Source organism: Apis mellifera, linkage group LG9 (genome assembly GCF_003254395.2).
Source record: "Apis mellifera strain DH4 linkage group LG9, Amel_HAv3.1, whole genome shotgun sequence".
NCBI lineage: Eukaryota > Metazoa > Arthropoda > Insecta > Hymenoptera > Apidae > Apis > Apis mellifera.
In genome coordinates this window covers 8,421,513-8,439,106 of record NC_037646.1, presented here as the reverse complement: position 1 = coordinate 8,439,106, position 17,594 = coordinate 8,421,513, and the positions used below count along the sequence as shown (strand labels likewise).

The 17,594-nt window shown below is 46.7% G+C and overlaps 1 protein-coding gene across 1 annotated transcript in view; it reads right to left on the bottom strand.

Annotated features, from left to right (window-relative positions):
- Nucleotides 1-17,594, bottom strand: part of LOC107964950 (splicing factor 3B subunit 6) — a 67,786-nt gene that overhangs the window by 1,004 nt on the left and 49,188 nt on the right. The gene's annotated exons all lie outside the window — the stretch shown is intronic.

Sequence of the window (17,594 nt, the reverse complement as noted above, 5' to 3'; positions counted from 1 at the left end):
GATTCAATTTTCAAACAGAAGGACAAAGAGAAGAAGGAAACGGATAGAGATCCTTTCTCCTCGCTACGAGGGAACGAGAAAGGAAACGAGAAGGTTGAAACGGCCTGTAGCCTCGTGTCCTCTCACTTTCATCGGTGCCCGACTTTTCTCATTTCCCTCGCGTTCCATTCCACCGACTATATCCTATCGATGCGGTTTTCACTGACAGCGAGTAGGAGTCTGCGGGCTGGAACTCGCGTCTAGCCACACACCGGGTGCCCCGAAAGTACTTCTCAACAATTTCTCCACTCTCTCTCTCTCTGGGACAAAGTTTAAAAAGGAGAAAAAGAAAAAAAGAGAGAAAATCCTTCGAGCACCGCTACTCGTAATCTCGATCAGGATATTATTTTCGCGACGAACGAAACGAAAGAAGAAGATTGGAGAGAGAGAGAGGGAGAGACGATTTCGTTAACGATCGAAATGATTCAAGAGGCAAAGAAGAAACTTCCTGTCGAATGGCCCCGCGCATGATAATAAAACTCTTTGGAACGGCGCACGAGCGGATTTTATTTCGACGTTAATTGGCCACGCGCGGTAACCGACCTCCGAAAACCCTGTCCAAGAATACGAATGTGTTTACGGTGCAGCGTCGTTTCGCCGCGCCATTGACCCGTTAATGTTTTAAACGTCGCGCGTCTGCCTCGGATAGGTGTATATACCTCGGTGTATCTCACATGTGTCCAGGGAACAATCTTCCGTAAATCCATTAACTCGTCCAATACCGCTCGCAACGCCGAGGGTATTTCGCGATTTCCGTCAACCAATGGACAATTCTCTGTTCCACGCGTGTTTCTAATCGAATTCAACGGTTGATTTTACGACCCCAGAGGTCTTCAACGTGTAACCTTGACGTCTAATCCCATGCAGGAAGTGGTCGAACGATAAATCACGCGTTTCTTTAAAGCGCGGCGACCGCGCTGTTTGATGGAAATGGAAAAAAAGAAAAAAGAAAAAAGAAAAAAGGAAAAAAAAGAAAAGAGAAAAAAAAAAAAGTTTAATTATTGTCATTAACGTTTGTTTTGACGTGGACCTATTTCCGGAACAGGTTAACGCGTTCCAGGAACGAGGCCTTCGTACGGGTTCCTCGTTGGGATTGTCTCTTTAATCTCCTTCTAAAATCCTCCGTCGTTAATTCCCCCGGCCGAGATTGCCTCGATCTTTGAACCCTGTTATACGTTCCCAACGTATGGACGAGAACAATATCTAAGCGAGGAATCCATTCGTGACAAATCGACATAAACTTTGATGGCTTGAGTCATTAAAATTTTAAGCAAGCATGAGGAAGAGAAATCCTTCTATCTTCTGCTATATATAAAGTAAAAATCTCGCGTTCCAAAGCGTATTTATTTGCTTAGATTGGAAAATACATACATAAGGAAAATTTGAAACCGTGCCTTACGTGCGATCGAGCGACCGGAGCCTCGATTAACCGATCGAAACTTTCCCCGTTTAAGGAGGGCAATGTCGCGCTGCATCCACGACTCGGATCGGAACGAAATCGAAAGGGCGCCCTCCTTCGAGGGGGAGGGGGGAACGTCCCCATTCTCTCACCTTCTCCGCACCTTCTCGATCCCATTCTTCCCTTCCCTCTAAATCCTAAATCCACAAATCCCGAATTCTTTCTTTTGACGAAAAAATTCTTCCATCCGATTCGAGATCCGCCGTTTTTCCCATCCCTCCCCGATTCTTCGTCGAGCTTTTTCTCCAGACTTATGAATATTTATCCACGGGCTTGTGGCGGATAACACGAGGAGAACGTTCCATTCGGGACCGAATGTTATTTTAAACGAAAAACGGTTTGTTTATCAGCGGCACCGGTAGAATCGGGGATAATTTTAGGAGGCTGCTACTCGCCTCCTCCTCGACTCTTCTGTCTCGTTCAAAAAGATTAATCGAGGTGATGGAAAAAAACAAGAAAAAAAGGAAACCTGTGAAACCATTCGCCGTTCGCCGATCAACGCCATTTGATCGACAACCCAACCCGAGAAATCCCGTATTTCGTCCCCGTCTCGGATATAAATAAAAGAAAAAGGGATAAAAAATTCCGAGGATCGAAATCGATGGCGAGGACGCTCCCCCCTCCCCCCATTCCTATCAATTCCTATCGCCTTGTTCTCACATTCGTTTGATTTCGATTTTCAGGGGAGGAGGAGGAGAGGGGATTTCGATACGACTCCCGTGGAACCAGGTATGATGCAACGAGAAAAGAAATTTCCGGTAATAAATTGCCGTGGTATGTTGCCGTAGGCTTGAATGGGGGACTCAAATATCTCGTAAGAGCTGTTGCTGGGAGCCCACGTGCTTGCCTCGCCGCGACGAAACGAGCCAGCTTACTTATTATTTATATATTATTCGATTATCCATCTTCCAATATATATATATATATATATATATATATATACACACGTTTCCATCGGTCGTTCATTCGACTTAGAGAAAGACTCGTCCTTAACCCTCCATAAAAACGAGCATCTGGCTATCCGACCAACTAACAAGACGATTGTTTGCCCCCAATAAATTCGTCCCTCGATGAATTATGTAAACCCGTCCTCCTCTAATGATAATGATGAGTAATAATAATAACAATAACAATAACAATAACAATAAACGATAAACATGGTGTTGTAATTCGCAGATGCGAAACAAGTGCACACGTTCCACGGATGGTTAGAGGTCGTTGAGTGGACAATTGTCGCAACTTGTCCCAATTTCCCGTTGATCGGGTCAGAAAGATCGGCTCGCCTCCGGAGATGCAATACACGCGCGAACGCTCGGTGCTCACGTATTATATATATACGTATACACACGTGCACGAAAACATCGGCGTTCCTTCGTCAAGTTCTCCAGCAGCGTTGCGCCGCCGGAGAGACTTGGTCTAGGTCGCCTTTCACTGTCCTACTGACGTCTCGTGGTTAGTTGGTTAGTTGCTCTATTCTACTACGACTACAACTCAATGCCAGCAGCGTGCACACGTTGTCGTACAGAGCGACCCAAAAGAAACTACCGGCTCGGAAGGCCGAGCACGTGATCGGAGGAAAAAAAGAAGAAGAAGAAAAAAGAAAAAAATCCTCCATTTCGAATCGAGAGTAGTAAAAGCGGCCGCGAAATTCCTCGGATTCCATTTCATTCGTGATCCCCCTTCGATCTTTTCCGGATTCGAAAATCCTAGAGGATAAAAGAAAATTTCTCTCTCAAATCGAAATCTTGGGGGGAAAAGAAAGAAAAGATACAAGTTATAAAATAGAGCACGAAACGAACGAGTTCGGAATGTTCGACGGAGAGAAAATGGAACGGGATGAAGAAAAGGATGGATGGACGAAGTGGAGAACCCCGTGTCTCGTCGGCCTTTGCGCAATGGACAATGCCGCGCGTCTTTTTGCTACCTTTTCACGCTCAATTTCCCCTTTTTGAACAGCCTTTATAAAGTCATTCCGATCGATCGATCGATCGATCGTTTCGAGGATAGACGTTCCGTTCTACGATGGAACGTTCTACGTTCTCCACACCGGGGAAAGATATAATCGATAATTGTCTAATCGAAGAATAAAAAGAAAAAAAAAAGGAACATCGCGTTATTTATCGCGGAACGAACCGTGGAGGAGATCGCGTGGAAGGGAAGAGTATCGTAAGAAGAGTGTTATGTTATATTTATACGAAGAAAAGAAGAAGAAGAAAAAAGCGGCAAAACCTATTTTTTTCTATATTTCTGTTCGACCGGCCGGTTTCGATCACCATTATTATTTATTGTTCCGGAAAAGTAGCTCAAATTATTCTTCGAGCGTTCTCCATACGTCGCTCCATATACACGAACGTGAACGTAAACCAGATTCAAGATCAGGTTCAACAAGTTTGCTGGGAACATCAAAGTAGAATATAAATCTCGCTGCTTTCCACTTACTTTCTTGAGGGCAATTGCAAAGATTTGCGACACGCGTTTGCGAGCTGCCGATCGAAAGTGAATCGGCCGATAAGTGGGAAACTGCTTTCGTCGGCGAGGCCTCGTTTAATCTTCCACGCTCAAATTACACTTTTACACGAGCGCGCGCCAACATGTGGAAAATTCAAATTCAATCGCGTCACGTTCACGTTTTCTCGACGATCGAACGATCGAGGACGAAGGACGAAGGATCGGAGAGAGATAACACGCAGAGAATTGATTATCGTTGATTTTTTGATTCGAGAAAAAAAAGAAGAAATAATTGGAAGAAAGAACGATTGATTAAACCGCGACGGATTCGTTTCTCTTGAAACGAAAGTGGAAGAAGCGAGGATCGCCGATTTTCCTTTCTGAAAAGGCGTATCGTCGATCCCATCCGAAATAATGGCGGATCGGCCGTGGTAATCGAGAGTGGATGAAAGTCGTTTGCGACAATCGTTTCGAACAGTTGTCTCCGTTAAATCACAGTTGTCGTGGCAAAATCGAAAGCAGCGAAAGTAATTCCCGTGGCTCGTAACAATAGGAGGGGAATCCGCGATCCCGATCTCGTTCTTCGAAAGCGATAAACGCAAAAATAGAGATCGAGAATCAATTTCCTAAGAAAGTGAAAATCTCTTTGTTCCTTTGTCTTTTTTTTCTCCCCCTTTCCAATTTATCAACTCGCAAATCAACGATAAATGAAAAAAGAATCGAGAGAGAGAGAGAGAGATGATTATTGTTCCAATTTCTCGCGAGTCACGGGATCGAATTCGCATCGAATTTCGATTATTGAGCTCGATTATCGTTAATGGACTCGGCCAGAGGGATGGTTAACTCGTGCCATTAATTAAGATCGAAATGGGGATCGGGTCTCGTGCAAAAAAAGAAAAAAAAAAAACGAAGCCTAAATCGAAAGCTCGATTTCCACGGGTTTTATACGAGTCGAGCGTTGGATAACGAGACTTTAAAAAAAAAAAAAAAGGAAAAAGAAAAAAAAGAGGCAAGGCGAAGTGAATCGAACGAAAATAAGAGTGAAAGATGAGCTCGTTCGATATCTCGTTCGCGCGAGAAAAGAAAGCAAGAGTTTAATGGAAACTAGAACATGAAAATCGTGTCATTAGAGCGGCACGAAGACGAAACGAAGAACCGGTGCAACCAAAATCAAAACTCGTCCCTTTCGTCTCTCTCTCTCTCTCACTCTCTCTCTATCCTTTTTTTCTCTTCCTCGTCGATTCCCTTCGCTCCCTCCGCGATCAGCGCGCGTAATTCGACGCATGCATGATAAATGCCGCTTCCGAGCTGCCCCGTCCTATATTTTTTTCGCTGGAACCATCGATCAGCGCGCACCACACCTCGAGAGATACCGGTTACAAACGCGCGCATTATATTTCGATCGTCGATCCACGAAAATTTATACTATCTCGCGCTGCCATTAATAGCCAAGTCCGAACCGATACGGCTCGTAATGATAGATAAACGTCCCTATATTAATAACAGTCGGTATTCGGTCCGGCAATAAACTTGCACGGAAATTACGGGTAATAAAGGCTCGAAGCTTCATTTTTCTTTCTTTCTTTCTTTCTTTTTTTTCTTTACGCGGTCTTTTATACACCCCACTCGAATCTCGTTAATATTTGTAACAACGATACGAGCCCGAGGATACAACCCCTTTCGCGCATCAGAGAAAAAAGAAAAAACTCGTCGAATCGGCAAATTCCAATTCCAATCCCGGATTAGGTTATTAATTAGTATCGTAAAGCAAATTCTGTATACATATATATATATACGATTCCGTGTATATTTCCTTTTCCTTTCTCTTTGCATTTCTCGAAAGAAAGCTTGACAACCTCTTCCGCCTGTCTTTCTCTTCCCCTTTCGATTATTATTCGTAGCAACGGAGCATGGATGCGCGAAAAAAAAAAGAAAAGGAAGAAGAGAAGGGAATACAAGGCATTTTATTTACTGGATAAAATTACTGGAAACAAGTTCGTTCAAATTAATCAGCGGACAAAAATTCCAACTCGCTGAAATCAAAGGAACCAATTACAACCCATAATAAACATCGTTCCTGAAATGACACGAGGGGCTCGATTAACCGGTTAATTGCCGCAACCAGAGACGCAATCCAATCTTTATAAACTGTCTACCGTGAAACTACTACCACTGCCTATCCCAAACCCAAAACAACCGGAACGACGGATTTCTCGATCCAGCAGTAAAATCCGACATTCCCTTTGGAAAGTTGGCGTCGTGAAAAAACATTGGCGCAAGGACGATCTCCGCTCCGCTCGAACGTTATTCCGAATATACTCGGACAACTTTTACGAGCGCGAAGGCCGTCGCGACGTGTTACATCCGATTCGAATCGCCGTTCATCACCGAGTTTCAAGTCCACGGATCGAGAATTCATCGAAGAAAAAGATTCGACGTTTTTCGAAGAATTTTTCGAAGGATCGTTCGAAAAATTGAAGATATAAACGCGCGAGGAGATGGGATATCGCGAAAGTTGGATAGCAAGCACCGGGGAGCATTACACAGTGGACACAGCGCGACGCAATAATAATAGATTCGCGACCGCGGTCGGTTGCCCCTCGCCGCAAATTACATACAACAATCATATTCCGCTATCGGTGGCATCTTTTTTGGTCGAATAACACGCCAACGAGACCGCAATCAAGGCCGCCCGATGCACGCATCCGAGCCTCGTGTCAATGTTGAACGAAAGGAAAATTTCTAATCGGCGGAGACCATCTCTTCCTCGTCCCCTGGTAAACAATTTTTCATTTGCATTCCGCCGCTCGTTGAACGGAAATTGACGTATCGCGAAGATGAAAAATATCCCGTAGAAGAAAGATTGGAAGAAAATCGACGAACGAAGATTCGAAAACGAGAGATGGAAGAATGGGGGAAAAATATGGAAGGTCTGGCATCGATATATATATAATTCCATCGATCAAGAGATTAAGGGCATTAATTAATACTGCTCGATGAGAAGGAGAGCGAGGTAAGAGGAGATAAAAGATCGAAAGCGACCCCCGCTTCTGGCGTGTTCGCAACTCGCGTGGCCGGCCACGTGCGTCCAACTTGGCTGTTCTTCGACACCCAAACGCGACAAACGCGAGGGGATTGCACGTGGAGCGTTAAGCGATACGAATCGATTCGAAACTTTCACGCTTCGGCCGAGCCGTGTATGGATTCGATCCCATCATCGACCGATGTGATTTATAATTACTCGTATTTCGAGTTTATACGGTTTTATCGCCGATAGCGCCGATAGCGTTGAAAGCCTTCCTTCAACATCCTCCTTTTTTCCCCTCCCTTTTTCTTTCTTTTTCTCTCTCTCTCTCTCTACGGTAGTTTCGAGTTTGTTCGAAGAATTTCAAGCTTTTAATTAATAGCCAGAGATAATTTATGGAACGCGTGCAATTCCATAATTAATTTTGCGACGGGGAGAAATTTTTCCACGTCCAGATGCATTCGACGGGCAGAAAGAGAGAGAGAGAGTTTGCGCGCGGTTTTCTATTCCTCGCCCTTCGTACCCTTCTCGACGATCGGACACCGAGCGCTCGCTATGTGTATCGCGAACACATTCTAGCCGGCGGATTATGCGAGTCAGGTGAACACGGTGCACAGGTGTGCCGGAGAGATGGGATCGAAACGAGCGATTAGATCGATGAACAATGCCCGCGTGATAACGCCCGATAATTCGTCGACGACATCCTTATCCGTATCTCGAGATCATCCCGATTTCTCTCTTCATAATCGTGAAAAAAGAAGAACGGATCCATCGAACGATTCGCCCGAAATTAGATGGAACGTGTATCGCGGTTAATTTTCATTGAGGAGGACCCGGGCTCCGAAAAGAAAGTTAATTGCCGAAGATCGTTCGATAGAAGAATTGGAATGGTATTAAACGCGGCTTGATCCCATCTCTAGCATTCGCAGCGCACCGATGTGCACCCGTGCAGCTGTTTGCCCGCTCGCAAAGTTTTATGCACGTATTTATTTCAAGCGTTCAGCATCTATGTAAGCAGCCGGCGCGAGGGGCCTACCGGCGCGGTACCCTTAATGAATTCGCGGAAATCTCATTCCCCGCGAATTCTTCGGTGCGCGCGCATAAGGCCGAGCGTATGCGAAATGAATCGTTCGTTAACAACCGTCCAGAAATATTCTTGGAATCCGTGGAAAAGTGGATGGCGATGTTGGCGTTTCCAATCTTCCTCCAGATAAATGGAGAGAGAGAGAGGGGGGAAAATTAAAAAAAAGTTCAAAATCGAAAGAGTTTTTATCGATCTCGATGGAGCAGTTGGTCGATCTCGTTGGGACGAGGAAATATCTAATCGACACGGAGCTCTTTCTCTCTATTTTAAAGTCACGTGAAATTTAGAGACGTGGAGATTTATCGAGGAAACGCGATTTGTCGCTTATTTTCCGCGCGAATCGTTTTCGGAACGGACGAGAATAGATTTTGATTTAAATGTGTGCGCGAACGAGAGCTCGCAAGTAGAGCTGTCGCTAATAAATCAGCCGTCAGCTGTCTCCCGCGACCGAGGAAGAAGTGGCCACCTGCAACCCGATTTCATCGACGATCCTGCCGATGATGAAACTTCTCTCGAGCACGCTCCGCGTCCACGAGAGAGAACTTCGCTTCGTGGGAAAATTAGAGACTCGAGTTTCGACGAGAAAATTGAAATTTCCGATATAAAATATCCACAACGAACGATCCACTTTTCTTTCCCCCCTCAAGATCGAAGATCATCGACTCCCCTTGATCCAATAAAACCAAAATATCAGAGACGAGTAATGAACGAGAGTCGCTTCGATCGATCATCCACCGACGACAATAGAAGCGGCGATAGAGCGCGCGAAATTCACGGATGGAGCGTGGCGGGGAGAGCGAAAGAAAGTGAAAAAGCCGAGGCAGCAGCTATGCTGCACGGGTGAAAGAGAAAAAGAGAGGCGAGACTGGCCGGATGACCTCGGTCGCCGAGTTGCAGTTGCAGTGCGACAGGTTCGCAGCTGCGGCCTGTCCCAGATGTCGAGGCTGACGTTGGCGTAGGTGTGAGAGATCTCTCTCTCTTTCTCTTTCTCCTTCCTCTTCTCCGTTGTTGAATACGCGGAGGGCCGCCGGTCGATCCGTGTCACGGCGGCTTTCAGCCAGTTTAAAAGTAAAAGTAATTGATAGATCACCGAGGATCATCCTTTTGCGCGCCATCCCTCCGCGTCTATTCCGAACGAAGTGGAGAAGTGATTGTTGGAAACATTTCAGGACGAGTTGCGTGTTATCGCGGGACACACGCTTCGTCTTTCCAAACCTTCTTTTTACTCTGATGGATCAGAGACCGTGCCAATATTTCGAATGAACAATCGTACGCGATATATTTAGACAAATTTTCGAACGAAAGTATTCGCAATGGATGGGTTATTTGCTTATCTTGCTAAGAGTGAAATTAAGGGGCGACATGTATGGCAAGGATCATGTTTACAAGGACGAAAAGAGGATGCGGCAAACTTTTAGACGCAGCAGGTGCGCATCTGCGACCTACTCTCTAAATCGATGGTAAGCATCGGTGACGTAGCCGTGAAACTGCATCGGATCGTTACCACGTGACGCGACTGTGCGCACAAATCGCACGAATACTTTCCAATATATTCTTCTTTCCCTTTTTTTTTTCACGCGATACGATTCTCACACGAATATATACTCGTAGGCACGCAACAGTATCCGTGTCATAGTTTTAATATAAATACAGCGGGATACAGTCGAGTTTATTAACGTACAAAGATGAGGGAGAGATCGTTGCGGTCGGTTTTGAAACTCGAACCTCTCAATTGAGAGCCGTCACACGAGCGAGGCGTCTTCCACACCTAATTCCAGTATCGAAACGACTGCCACCTAGATTATTAATTGGAAAATAGCTCCGAGATGTCCTTCTACGAGCTATTCGGCCAATTTCGTCGGTCCCTCAATAGTGGTTTGCGAGTTGAAAGGCACCAATGGACACTCTGTATTCAAACTTCGCGTCGTCTCGCTTCGCGGACGAAGCTCGCTCACCGCCTCGAGGCGTTCCTTCTTCAGAGCTTGGCTCGAAAAAAGAAGAAAGAAGAACCTCGACCAATCGTCATCTCCACCCGTGGAAACTCGTATCGAAACTCGATAACAACACACCTGGCACAACTGACGCATAAATAAATCGTGGGGGCAGAAATAATTAAGAGAAAAAAAGAATGAAAGGAAAAAGAGGTCAACGACGAGCCCGAGGGGGGTTGAAGGAGGGGGAGAGACGCAGAATCTCCGAGAGGAGAGGAGATCTGGAAGCTACTACTCTACTACGGAGAGCGCGGCATGTACGCAGCTGCGGAATGTCCCATATTCCCATGGTGAACTCGGACGCTCGATAATCGAGATATCGAGGAGCACGTAGGTAGGTAGGTAGGTAGATAGGTAGGTAGGTAGGTAGGTAGGTAGATAGGTAGGTGCAAGCCTGGAGCGCGAACGACACGGTCCCGGCTTCCACGCGGTTGCATCATACACTCGCATTACACACACTTTGCTTGATGAAACAAATTGGTATGACCTGGTCTAGGCTGGCTGCCGCTTCTCTCATCGACACCCTCCGGCTACCGTTCCACTCCTCCTCTCCACCCGTCCCCGTTCTTTCTTCTCCGTTTCATTGAAGGAAGTCGTTTAAAAGAGAGGCCGAGCGATTCTTCGGCCCGAGGCCAATTTCCGTGTAGCAACCGTCACGCCAGTTTCCTCCTCTATGCCTCTTCTCTATTTCGCCCCTCCCACCCAATTTCAATTGATTCCGATTACGCCGTGACGTGTCGTGGTAAGTGGTGGAATCTTTCGAGCCACGAGATCGTGCTCCTAATCCACCACTCCTCCTCCTCCTCTTCCTCCGTTTCTCGTTTCGCTCGAAACCCTACTAATTGCCCGCCTACACACCTACGAGCGTCGCGCGCGCGCGCCTGTATCCGCTTCAAAAACCCCTTGTACCCGAATCTTTACCCGCTCCATCCACCGGATTGCTCATTGTCGTTCCCTCTCCGCTCTTCCGTACCGGGGGAGACGTTCGAATCAATTCCCTCGTGACCTGGTCAAAGTGGAGGAAAAAGGAGAAACTGGAGCGAGCAGTTCCGAGGGAACTCTCTTTCCGCTGGATTCGGGCGAAAATCACGGAGAGTAGGTGGAGGAAGAGAGAAAAGGAGGGGTGATCCGGAAAAGGGAAGGAAGAGCGAACGTCAGAGCTCGAGGATCCGAGGCAAGTGGGGAGAGGAAGTGGATGGAAGAAGCGGGCGCGGGAAAAAAGGGTTCGGCGCGCATAGTTGAAAGATAGTAGAGCGCAGCAAGCGCGTTGCACCGACGGGTAGCAGCGATGCATGTGCATCGGCTGGCTTGGTACGCGCATGCACGTACCTAGACAGAGACCGTAGAGGCTCTGCGGCACCGTCATTGAGACCTGACCTACTTCGAGACACACGGTTCGCCGACATCGCGCTTCGCCCGAGTAAAAGCACCGAGCAAAGCACACTCCTCGCTCTCTATGCTCGAGCGTGGGCGGTCCATCTCTCCCTCCCTCCCTCCCTTTTCCGCCACTTTGCCCCATCTGTCTCGTTCTTCTTTTTTTTTCTTTTTTGTTCCCTTTTCCCCTCCACTCCACCTCCCCCATTGCCACCGTCCGTCCACTCATTTCTCGTATTCTCTTTTATTCCTCTGGATACCTGGTACATTCGTGTATACGTACCATCCCCTTCGTCGTTCCTCTCCCTTCCAACCCTTGCCTCGTCTCATTCGTTCGTACAACGTCCGTTTCACACCCTCTGTCTCACTTTTTGCACCACCCTCTTCGATCGAGTCATCTCCCGATATTATTCACCCGTTTTCGGATACCAATCCCCGCCGCTGTATCGAGAGATTTCGAGTGCATTGGCCTAGATACTCCGCCACCGTTTCATACGAATTTCTCGCCGAGATTTTCCTCCCTGCTTTCGAAATTCACCACGGGAAACCTCGATAAAGACTTTTTCCCCTCGAGTCGAACGATCGAATCGAAGGAAAATTACTTCATCCGCGGGGAAAATCGAGAAGGGAATAATAATTCCAGGAAGATGCCCAAACGGCGAGCGAAAGAAGAAATTATAAATCGAGAAATCTTCTTCGACGATGTCTCCGTGGAAAAATGATGGAGAATGATGGTAGCGAAAATTCTTTGCCTCGTTCGAGGCAACCGTTCGTTTAATTCGGGATGAACGGTTCAATTAACACCGTTAGACAGGAAAAGATATAGAGAGAGAGAGAGAGGGATAAAGAAAGAAAGAGAGATATACGAGCACGGCTCGTAATTGCTGAATTATCGATGATCATTAAGCCGCGTTTACGATCGTGTGCCTCCATCTTTATGTTCGCGCGGACGGACCCCATAAAGATTTTCGACGCATAAACTCTTATCGGTGCACGTGCAGAAGCGGAGGTTCGCGAAGAAATGTTCGGGAGGGGAACAGAGAAAGAGAAAGAGGGAGAGAGAGAGGGAGAGAGAGAGGCAGGGAATAAAAAGGTGGTGGGATGTTCCGTTTCGACGATCGATTCGATTCCTTTCAGGGGCGAACCAGGTTCAAGTTCTCGGTTCGAGTTACGCTGTACGCGGAAACGTCGAGCTATTCACTGCTCGCCTAAGATATTGGCTTGTCCGAGACGTTGCTCTTCGCGTTTCGAGGTAAATATAAGCAGTCCGTGTCCGGAAGAAAGATCAAACTCCCGAGATAATACATAATTATTAGAATCTGTCATCTCTTTTAACCGAGTATCATTTCTCGTCATCTCAGTGAGCTACGTCTCAGTGATTTAATTTGAAGAAAAGAAAAAAGAAACGACTTTTAAAATATGTAGAGTAGGTAATTAAAGAACGATTTCTATATATCTATATATATATATATAGAGATCGGATTCAACCTAATTTATCGCGTGAAATCGCGTCTCTCGAGTCCGGTTGTAAGTAAATTTCGGCCGCTCCCTGCGCATTTGGATGGGCGAATAATCGTCCCTCCCTCCCCCCCTTCCGACGAGGATCGTTGCGCAAATCACGAACGAACGAGAACCCGTTATCGTCGGGACAGAAACGGAAAAGAAAGAAACGGACCGCCCCGGGCGGAAGAATATTCGGCCGATTATCTTAACGGCCTTTACCAGCATACTTTTAGGATCCTTTCACCGATATTTAAACATTGTCGCTTCTTCACGGTTTAAAAGTAAAAAGAGAAATCGAGAGGGAAAGCAGCGGGGCTCGAACGCGAGCGATCAATTTGCATTAACGAAGAATTCGCCTCCCGAAATTCGGCTGTTGCCCAACTTTCTCGTTGTTCCGGGTAACCGATCTCTCGCTCGCGCGCGCCTCGCGCCAACGGTGAGACGAGGAAATACGCCCCCTGTGTGTCATCGCGAGCCCAAAGGAACCGAGAAACCTGTTCCTCGCCCCGTCCTTCCACCTTTGACTCAGTCCTGCTCGTCCCTCCGGAAACGGATCCACCAATAATCCGTCCAGTCTTCTGTAAATTCACGGTTATCTACGAGAGATGTTGGGTCAACTCGATCGAGCTTATGGCAACTTATCCCCGACTATTGGAAGAATAAGTCACGTCTTAAGGAGGAATTAAATTTACGTGCTCTTACGAGTAAAAAATGTAATACAATTGAAATCGAGATCCCTAAGTTTAAAAAAACAAATCTTCGGAAGAACTCTGGAGAAATAAATTGAAAAATTCTTTCTCTCCAAATATCGCCTTTTATTCGTCAACCAACTCTTCTCTCTTTTTAACACGCGTTCCATTTATCCCCGTTCCACTTTCGACGAATGAAAAATTCGTCTCACGAAAATAAAGCGAGCCCGAATCTCTTCCAAATCTTTCCTTTCCTTCCTAATCGAGTTTCTTTCTAGATCGACGTTCTGTACTCGCGTTCCTAAAACTCGCCACCGCATCTTTCGACTTATTCGCCGCCCAACCCCTCCAGATTCTCCCATCGAATCGATGGAATCGATCGTGGTTCGACGAGAACTGGTTCAACGAGGTGGAAGGAGGAGATGCACCGTTTCGCGAAACGCGACGAGGAAGAATAGACGCGTGTGCGTTTCTATTTGGGCCGAGTGGGCTCGATCGACTCGGCTGAAGAGAGAGGGAGAGGTTGCAACCCTCGTCAACTGGGTCAATCCGTGACATCGCGACATCGCGTGTGTTGACGCACGTGCAAAACATCTCGAAACGGGACACGCATGTGCAACGGGGTTGCAAGTTCGTCCCCGGACTTTCAACCGGTGGACGATCAATGACGCGTGTGAAAATATTTCCGCTCCCAACGTTGCTTGCCCGCCCAACTTTTCCATCAACAACGGATTCGATTCCGGGCTGGAAAAGATACTTTCGTTTCTTTCCACGACGAGGTACGATTTTTTTAATTTTTCTTTGATTGAAAGAATTGGAAAAAAGTAATGAAAGAAATTAAAGATCGTACAGCTATTTACAAAGATTCTCTCCTTCCATTCCCCATTTCTTGGCATCCTTTCCCTTAAACATTCGTAAATTCCCTCGAGAGATCTCTCTCTCTCTCGAGTTTTTATACGATTTAACCGTGGATGCCGGTTTCCGATCGAATCGTTTATCGATAAAAGAATTGGCACAGTTCCCATCGCGAACTATGGAAATTGAACGAGAAGCCGTACGCACGAACGGGATCGCGAACGTTAACTCGAAACGAGAAACGATATTCTCTTATTTCGACACGCGTGTGTATATATACATATATACATACGAATATAAATTTTCCTTCTTGAAACGCACCCCGTGTACTTTCACATTTTTCGCGAGCAACAGAACACTCTGGCGCGAGTGTCCAAAGAGTGTTCTAAAATAGAAAGCGTGTGTGTGTGTGTGTGGTTTCTTTTGTTTCTTTTTACCTCTTCCCAAAATCCGTTCGCGTAACAGCAACACCGTCCCCGAGTAGTATCCCAGCAGACTGTGTGTAGAAGCGTGGAAGACCGGAGGAGAAGACCGTGAAGCAGAAGAAGTTCCACTCGATATTCCGCGGCGTGCTCGCGCATTCCCGAATCGAACGTGTGTCTCGACGGTGCCCCGCGCGCCGCGTGGTCCTCGAAAGATGGAAAAAGAGGAGAGAGAGAGAGAGAGAGAGAGGAACGAGGGGGGGGACGAAGCGAGTGAAAGTGCGAGCTGTCTCGAATTCGCGATTAGAGGGGCCGGCGTGGAGGAGCGGTCGAGGACCAGGGGGACCACGACTCGCGCGCCGCGACAGGGCCCCAAAAAAGGCGAATCACCTCTCGTCGAAAGTTGCTCTTCCGAGCGGATCGTGCGTTGCGGGTGTGCGACGAGAGGTGGGGGAGGAATCGCGTACGAAATAAGAGGCGGGCCGCAAATGTTTGCGAAATGACGTCAAAAAACACGCCAGGCCCGCCGATTACTACTCGCGCCGCGGTCGCTGAACGCTCGCCGACAAAAAGGGGGTGATCGTACTGAACGAAAAAAAAAAAAAGAAAGAAAAAAAATAAAAAATATTCGACCGGTTGCCGCGTTATGGAAAAAGTGTGTTTTCGAGCGTGCACATTCGGAGGAGCTGTTTGTATCATCGTCGCGAATTTTGGATCTTAATCTCGTTAAAGAAATTTCGTCGTTAAGTAACTAAGACTCGTTGTAAAATATTGGCGAAATTTGGGGGCTCGACTCGTCGGAAGATGAATGGACTCCTAGGAAGAATTTCTTGGAATTATTTCTGGAATTCGAAGAGATTCCTTTCTTCTTCTTCTTTTTTTTTTTTTTTTGAGCAGATCGCTCGTTCTTCGGCGATGAAAAATAAAAGAAACCTGACCTAATGAGTCAGTCGAATCGAATGATGGATGTTTAAAAAAATCGATTCAAACAGAAGAGAAGATTTTTCGAGAAAAAATTACGAATTTCCAAACATTTATTCGAGCAAAGGCGAGAGAGAGAAAAATAATTCTAAATAAAAAGAGCCTGGTGGAAGATAAAAAGTTGCATTGGAAGACGATCGGATAAAAGCGTTGGACGCGCTCGGAAATAATACACGCTGGTATGGGGAGAGGGAAAGAGAGGAAGAGAAAGGAGGAATATACCTGAAAGATATTCACGTTTTACCTGGCTGCGCGATGCACACGGATGCATTTCCACCCCCTATTCATTGGCGCGACGGTGGTGGCTGCTGTGACCCACTTCCGTCTCCGGGAATAAACCACCACCCACGCGCGCGGGATCCTCTCCTCCGAGTTTTATTCAAACGCGAAGACCATTGACTTGTACTCTGTCCCAACGAGAGAATATTATTGGAGGATTATTATTATTTTTCGTTCGTTGTCCTCCGCGAGATGGGAATTGATTCGATTCGTTCGATCCGAACGTTTCACGAGAATGGAATGAAAAGCGGAGGGACGACGATTTCGAATATATTTCGAGGAGGAAAGGGAAAAGGAAAAGGAAAAGGGGAAAAGAAAAAAGGTATGCAGGGGATGGGAATGGAATAACCAGGCCCGATTCGAAAAGTGCTATCGATAAACATTCCAAGCAGTTTAAGGGAAATATCGTGGATTCCATTGCGCATAGCGCGAATGTAGGAAGAAAGCGAACGTCGAAAAGCACGGTAAAAGCAGAAAGTGGAACAGCGGCCGGATTGAAAGCGTCGTTCGGAAACTAACAGACGTTTATGAGACACTGGAATCCGGGGAACGACCGGTATCTCGTCGACGAGGCACGATATCGCGAACCGCCCACGCGGCAACGATGCAATCTTAAGCAAATTGAAGGGGATCGATGGGGGAAAAAACTATCGCGATCGATAAACGTTGGAAGAGGGAAATGTGCCTTGTACGTGTTATTGAGAATCGTCTCTTTACATTTCTATTTATCGAATATCTCGATTAATCGCTTTAACGACAAATCGTTAAAAAACGATCGTTTTTAATCACATTTTTTTCTTTTTCACTCGCAAAGATGAAAATATATGTATGACTCGTGTCTTTTTTTGGGGGGTGGAGGGAAAGAATCGATTTCGAAGAGCGACGCGAGCGAGGTGGCGCGAAGTTATCGAGGCAAGCGGATGGAACGTCGATCCGAATCGGCTGAGTTTGCCGGATGCCCGAACCTGTCTCCTCGACCAGCACGCACGGCGCTTCATCGAGGCTCCGTCACGCGTGGAAGTCGTTTACCCCTCGGAGTTATTTGGCCCCTTCGTATAAGCGAGCAACGCTCCGGCCAACACGCTCCAACCGGACGGCGACGACGAAGAGTGACACAAGCCGGGGACGAGAAACCGGCAGCATCGGAGCGAAAGAGAAATCGACTGTTTATTGCCAGGCAGACGAGCCGTCCGGGAGAGGAAGTCGTGTGGGGAGGATAGAAATTTGTCGGTGAACGATAAGAATATCGTTCCCCTCGTTAGGGTGCCGTGCTCCTCCTCGTCCCTTTCTTCCAATTTCTCTTATCCGAATTTCCTTAATTGCGCCGGCATTCTATCGTTAAAAGTTCTTTCTCTCTCTCTCTCTCTCTCTCTCTTTTCTCTTCCTTTTTAACGTATCGATCCACAATCTAAATGGGAAAATGGAAATAACATTGATTCTGGAAC